Consider the following 7,404-nt stretch of genomic DNA (forward strand, 5'->3'; position numbering starts at 1 on the left):
GGGGCATGTAAAGGGATGATAAAATCTGGCTATTTTGTGAATTCTTTGCCTTAAGGTCTTCTCACAGTTCCCAGCACTTAAAGGGTAACTTCCTCTAGGAGTCGCAGCTCTGATCTCTGCAAGGATACCCTGAAAATCGTATTTTTCTTGTGGAATGCCACAGTTCTTATTTAAAGTGTAGAAAACTATTCAAAGACTGTGTATTGACTAGGCTTTCCAACAAATCTGACTGGTATCAAGATAACTTCAGTTATCCTTAAATTAACACTAATAGGATAATTTAAAGGATAACTCTTATAGGATAAATTTAATTAAGAGGGTTATTTTGTATTTAAAAAGCTATAGAAAAAAAAATTAAAACCCACCCCAATGCTGCCAACATCTATGACATGCTCTCTGCAGAGGTGTCCACCTTGGCTGTCCTGCTGCTCTTTGAGGGATTATCCAACCCACAGCCTGGGAATTATTATTTTCCAAGGTCTGCACTTCATGTGTTTACCAGCTGAGCCTCCCAGCTTTGGCACTGGCACTCCTGATAAGCCAGGCTCCCTTGGGAAGGGGCAGGGGACACAAGCACGAGCTCTTGCATCACTCCTGAGCAGGAATCTGGAGTTACAAACTCTCTCTGCCACTTCAGCCGGTTCAAGAAGAGGTGAACTCCTTGTTTTTGTACAACAGGCACCTTGCAGCTGTGGTCAAAGGTGTGGAAATCCTCCTTACCTGGCTGGAGTAGTTCAGTAGAACTAAATTCACACGGAGCTGGGGCAGAGGACTGTTTTGTTTTGAAGATACAAGGAGGGCAGAGAAAGATAAAACACGGTAAAGATTTAATGACTCTGTAGTTAATATTAACAGCTGCCACATGTACAGAGGCATGAGCAGAAATTACAAAACCAGAGGCATAAATAAAAGGACAAAAGAAAAGGAAAATTTAAAAAATAAATTGCAATGTGCCTTCCTCAAAATCAGAAAGGGGAGGATGATCTTGAAGTAGACTTTAAAAAATAATGCAGGGAGTGGAAATACAACTGCTCCATAACAAATACAGCTTGTTGTGTATTAGGTAGCATGTAGCAGCAAAAGAATAGGTGGCAAAATAAAATAAAATCCCTGACTACAGACACGTGCTCATAAAATTAACTATCAGTTGCTCAGCTTCACTTACCTGGCTTCCATTTATGCCATCCATTCTTTATTTTTTCTTTCAAAATCTGCCCTCACAGACAGCAAGATAATCAGTATTTTGCAATAACTGACCTGACCAATTAGTGTTAGGGGTAAAATGTTAAGATCTAAAGCACAGGCTTTGTCAGCTTGGGGTATTTGTGAAAATCCTCATTTCTTAGGGCCATTATCCACAGTGCCCATGCAACGTTGTCAAGTGGTTTTTATTGCACCTGCACTTTGAGCAGTTTTATGTACAGCAGCAGTGCAGATGCCAGCCCTGGCTGGTATTTATGAGACTGTTGCTGCTGTGCACACAGAAATATTTAAGAAAACAGGTCCATCACCAACAGAAACTCGTCTCAGCCAGCTTGTACTCCTTTCCTAGGATGGGTTCAAATTACCTTCTGAAAATTACTCACCTGCTGCTTGTACAGGAGGCTGATGACCAATGTCCAACCAACCCCAGAGAAAACAAACCCTTCCAGCTAACTGCTTTCAGCTTCATGTGAAGATTTGATACCTTTCAGTGTGGTTGGGTTTTGATAACAAAAGAGATCTGTGAACTAAAAATCTTGAAATCCATTTGGTTAACCTAGCATGGGAATTTCCTCTTGGAAAATTTACTTGCTTAATTACAAAGTGTTGGAAGTGAGGTGTAGGTTGAATTAAAGCATCAGACTTTCACCTCTTAGAGGAAAACCCTAGTGCCACAGCTCTTGTTGTTGACCAGAAAGGATCTCTTCCCTTGTGCCACCTTCCCTAAAGATAAGAAGTATTTTGGCTTTATTTGTGCCTTCAAACACAAGGCTTCTTTCCACAGGCGGCAGGCAAGCAAACAAATCCTTTCTTAAGCAATTCAAGGAGCCACTGAAGCAGAATAAAGAGAGAGTCAGACCTAAATTAAGACTGATGAAGTAAGACATATTTTAGTCATTAACGAGGAAAATGCAGCAAGAGTGACAAGAGTGTGACATCCTACAAGTTAATCATTTTTATACCAAGACATGGAAGAGTGGCAACTGTGATGCAGAAATGATTCCAGAAATCATCATTTTCCCTCCACTTGAAATTATGTTCATAGTGCAAACAGTGTTTCATTGAGCCACTTCAGTTAAAATCAAGAAGAAGGGTAGAGTAAAAGAATCAAAAATATTGGAATGAAGGTGAAAAATCCTGCCATAGTCACAAACAAAGTTGTCTTGTCAAAAGGTATGGAAAACACATTTGGCTGCTTCCATGGAAAGCACAGCTCCCTGAAAACTTCATAAGCAAACAGCACTTTCTCATAATCACAATTTAATATATTTGGCCCTAAGTGAATTACTGACTTGCTGAAGAAAATAAACAGATGAAACTGAGCTGCATTTTTCCTCCTTTATAACCTGCCTGGCCCAGTGAAGTGGATCAGGGCTTTGTTGGTGACCAATCAGTGATTTACAGTTTTCTGACTTCATCTGCTCCATTTATCACGGAATTAAAACAATGTCCAATTGTTGATAATAATCGAGTACTTTTGTGCCTGATGCAGGAACAGGCCATAAAAGCTTGTCTAGCTGCAGGTAAATATCAAGAGGACACTTTATTGTTACCCTTCTCTAAGAGGTCAATCAACAAGTCTCCAAGCATTTCACAAATATTTGGTTAAATGTGAATATACCTGTTCTCCTCCTGACATTGAATACATACCATTAATTCCCTTTTGCAGAGGCAGAGCAGGAAATGCAGGCAGATAGAAACTGCAGCAAATCTAGAGCTGAACTAGAATGGAAAGTAGAAAAAAATCCCCTGTCTTTATTATTCAGACAAACAAAAGGCAATTCTTTTCAGATGGGATTTATCTCTGGTTATCTCATGCAGGTATTCAGAAAATTCAGCTGTTTAAAAGGTCTTGTTCATTTTTTAGAATAGAATTATTACCAAATAAATAAAAAACCACTGATCTTTCAGATAGAAAATTAGGTGTTTTTTTTTTTTAAATATGAGATGGCATGGTTAACAGTCAACATTTTAAAAACTTATTATGAATAAATGATCAGTTGAGAAAATCTGGCTTCATTAAATCAATGTTAATTTTGTCCAAGATTATATCCAAAGCATAATTATTGGTTTCTGATTCGGAAAAAAAAAATCCTAATTTAAGATTTATTGTGCTTTGTTTATTTTTATTTTACTAATTTGCATTTTGTCTGTATGCATCAGGAAGACTAAATGTATTTGATTCTAATTTGTACTGAAACACAGTTCTTGCTTTGGTTGTTTGAAGCCAATCACACAACAACTGAGTAGGTTTTCTTTTGCAAATAAATAAAATGAAAATGTTAATTTAAAATGCACTTCTGACATTTCTTTTTATGAGAACAGTGAGATCATTCTGCATCGAAACTCAAATTTACTGATGCATTGTAGCTGCTTCAGAGCAGGCTGGCATATGAGTAACTAAAACCTGGCTTAATTGGCTGAGCAGTTTGGATTTATTGCTGCTTTGTGCTACAAGTGCAAGATAAAATGAAACTATCAGATCAGTGAAAAAAAAAAGCGCCAAGTTTCAGGAAAAAAAATCATACAATAAATGAAAATTGGCATTCAATTTCTGTGCCATGAGAGTAGGATTGTTTTAATGTGGATAGGAGGTCAAATTTGTAGGTCAAATTCTCTTCTGATATGGGAAAATGCAGCTGTATTTGCATGATACACCCAGAAAAATCCAACAAAGAGCAAGGATTTGAATTTTTATTCTCTCTTGTTATACAGTAACAGAGGAGAAACCCATTGAAACAACGTGCACCTGAACTAAAGTGAAGTTATTATTCCTGCCTTCCCTCTGAGAGACAGCAAAGAATTTCATTTTGTAGCTCTAAAATTTTGCCTCTATAACAGAAAACTGAATTGGGAGGCAAAAGGGAAAAAAAATTGAGAACTAAAAAGAGTCTGGGCAATTTTATGGATTTCCATCTGTGTGGGGCTTCAAAGTCTTACAATATTTTCTGCAGGGAAGGGAGAGAAGTGAGAATGTTCACAAGGACACACCTTTCTAATCTGCTGGCCCATGAGACCCTCTCCTGCTTCCCAGATAACAAAGTAATTGGTTCAAAAAGTTGTGTTTTTTCAGCATATTTACTTAATACCCTAACAAAGGGCCACCTTCTGCTTCATTCAGCAGCTGGAATAATAAAAATAAAGATTACATTTGAAGATGTCTGCCCATTTATCTTGACTTTCAACTATACCTGCAGCAGGTAAATTTATGTGTGTGTATACATGGTAATACCAGCCAGATGCAAATGTACTTCCAAAGTCAACATACATTCAGTTTAACTTAGTTATTGAATGACTAATTATGTTCCCAGGTTTGGTGTAGTTTTATGGGTGAGTGGGCACCTGTAGTTTCTGTCAACCACAGAGATCTTTCATGGTACCAAGGGAAGAAAAAAATTAAGAGAATACAACATATATTGAGTATTGGTGGGATTTTTTCCCAGTTGTGGGTTTTAGCACCGAAATTCCCTGGGGATGGCTCTAATTGTAGTTCTATTGGAATGGTAAAAGGAAATTTGGTGCTGTAATCCCAAAGTGTCAAGGGCAAACTCACCCTGAGTGCTTGGAGTAAGTACTGGGTGTTTGGATTTAGGGAGACTTTATCTCCCACTGCCCTGGGGTTGTGATTAGACACCTGAAACACAGGCAGCAATCAGAATACAAGGGAGCATATGGCGAGTTGGGCATTAACCGAGTGGGAAATGAGCTCTGCCAAAGTGCCCGCAGGAACAAAGGCAGTTGGGACAAATCACCTCATTGTGGTCTCTGCAAACGCAGGGACAGGTGCCCAGTCTCCACTCGTGACCAGTGAAACACCAGGGGGCTGAGGCTGGAGGTTTGGGGTGGGTTTTAGGGCAAGGTTCTTCCCCCAGGGGGTGCTGGCATTGCCCAGGCTCCTCAGGGAGTGGGCACGGCCCCGAGGCTGCCAGAGCTCCAGGGATGCCCAGGGTGGGATTTTGGGGGGTCTGGGCAGGGCCAGGGGCTGGACTCAATGATGCTGATGGGTCTCTTCCAACCCAGAATACTTGATGATCCTATAAATGGGTGGGCAGAGCTCCCTTATGGAACCTTGAGGAGGTGCCATAGGAAGTAACCAGGATGCACAGTGGAAGTGATGCCAGACACCAAAAATGAGCAGTTTATTCACCAATTTATTTATTTATCAGTTTATCTATTTATTCAGATGCTTAGCACCAGTCTGAGGAAAGGTTACCTTGCATTCCTGTGAAGAACCAAAAGAACACATCCCACCATCGTTCTGCTGCAGAAATACAGAGGAGGAAGTGGTTTGCTAAACATTTAACTTATTAATAACTTTAATGATCACCACCATTGAACCTATTCATATTTAAGTGTGATAAAGGTGTTTGGAGCGATTGCTGGGTCATGCTGAAGGTCTCCACACCCTGAATTGTCGGCAGTAACCCCTGGGCTGCCCAGCAGGAGCACATCTCTCTCCAGCAGACGCTGCCTGCTCCTCCCAAAACTCGCAGCCACTCGCAAAAACCAAACCCTGCCCTGATCTGTCCTTCAGAGCTTGTTTGTAATCCATTAATAAAACGAATGCTCGGCACCATTTGAATCACAATTATCCTGTCACGGAGCTATTTGGGATGAGATAAGAGGGACACGAGCTCAGCTCTCCACCAGGGGAGGAGAAGCTGAACAGACCAGGCAGCTTCTGCTGCCAAGGGGAGGCAGTGACCCCCTCCCCAGCGCTGCCAGGCTCTCCTGTTCCTCTGACCTTTGTCAGCGAGCTGAGTTAACCTCGGGGAATATTAACCCAGGCTGGGAAAAAAGAAAAAAAAAAGAAAAAAAAGCTTTTACTACTCTAGAGCCCTGCAAGGCTCTTTAGTGACCCAGATACCAACCAGGAGAGAGGGAATAACTGGGGGAAAGAAGGTGGGAATGCCTGTTCGCTGACCAGCTCAGTCCTCTCCGAGAAGGAAAGGTGTTAACAGGGATAATGGAGGAGCTGCTGGCGAGCGCCCAGACCTTCAAGGCTGTAACTAAGCAGAGCTCCATTCATCTGAGCCGAGCTGCTCTGGTGTTGTTTCCTAGCCTCCTAAAGGGTTTAAACTCCCCTGGCAGAGCAGCACAGAGTGTTTTTTACCTCCTGCCACGTCCTCCTGCCCAGTTCTTCTTGTGACACCTGAATTGATGTCATACCTACAAAGTGGCTTCACACAGACTGACAGGAACCAGAGGATATCTTTCAAATCTCTCTCCTTATCCATAGCCATCGTGCAAGACGTTTGGGCAAATCCAAACTGAGCTCCAGGATATTCTAAACTCAAAGGAAAATCAGTTTTGAATTCTAAGTTACTAGGTTATGTCTTGAGAGACAAACGAGACACCATCAGTACAGGAGTACATAGCCTCTAAATGACTTTCAAAGAAAAAAAAAGTATGAATTTCCAAATAAAATAACTGTGCAGCTTCTCTAATAGAACTGAACAGATCTTGAGGGATTTTTCCTCTTTTTTTCATGCTACCAAGTAACAATTAGTGGGGCTGTTTCCCTCCATTTAAGTTAGGAAACTTAACAGGGAAATCTTATGACCAGGCACCCTGCTCCAAATCTAAAACATTTTCAAGGTCTGAAGACCTTGCTGTAAGTTAAAGACAAGGACATGCCACACAGGTGGGCATGTTAGAACCACAGAAGGTGACACTGCAGTGTTTTGGTTTGTCTGGGATGATTTTACCTTTTGCTTCAGGTGAAATTTGAGATCAAATTGCTGCAACTGAATCCATACTGGAAAATGACTGAATCTCACTGATTCCTTTTGGGAGCTCAGGAGCAGAAGTAGCCCCCAAAATGGTGCAACTTAAAAATGTAAGCTAAAGTTGAAAGATGTTTTAGACAATACTCCTGTTTTTGTTCATACGGGTCTGCAGATTCATAGTTCTCTCTGAACAAACACATGGACCTGGAAAAATACTGAAGGTACGATCTTGGTGTGCTTGATAGAATTCCTTGATATGCATTTGGAAATATAAACAAAGCCCAGACATTTGCATGCCAAACTTGTGTACTTTGCCTTATCTGCAGTCCCCCTACAGAGATGTTAAGCATAGAATGAAGCAATATTGCAGCTAAATGGGAGCTGTTATTAACAGTAAGTGGAATTTCTTCATTTGAGAACTTACTTTTCCAGTAGTACTCTGAAGTTTTGGGATGTGAGTGGATTTTTTTTT

The sequence above is a fragment of the Serinus canaria genome, chromosome 1 (assembly GCF_022539315.1).
Source record: "Serinus canaria isolate serCan28SL12 chromosome 1, serCan2020, whole genome shotgun sequence".
Taxonomy (NCBI): Eukaryota; Metazoa; Chordata; class Aves; order Passeriformes; family Fringillidae; genus Serinus; species Serinus canaria.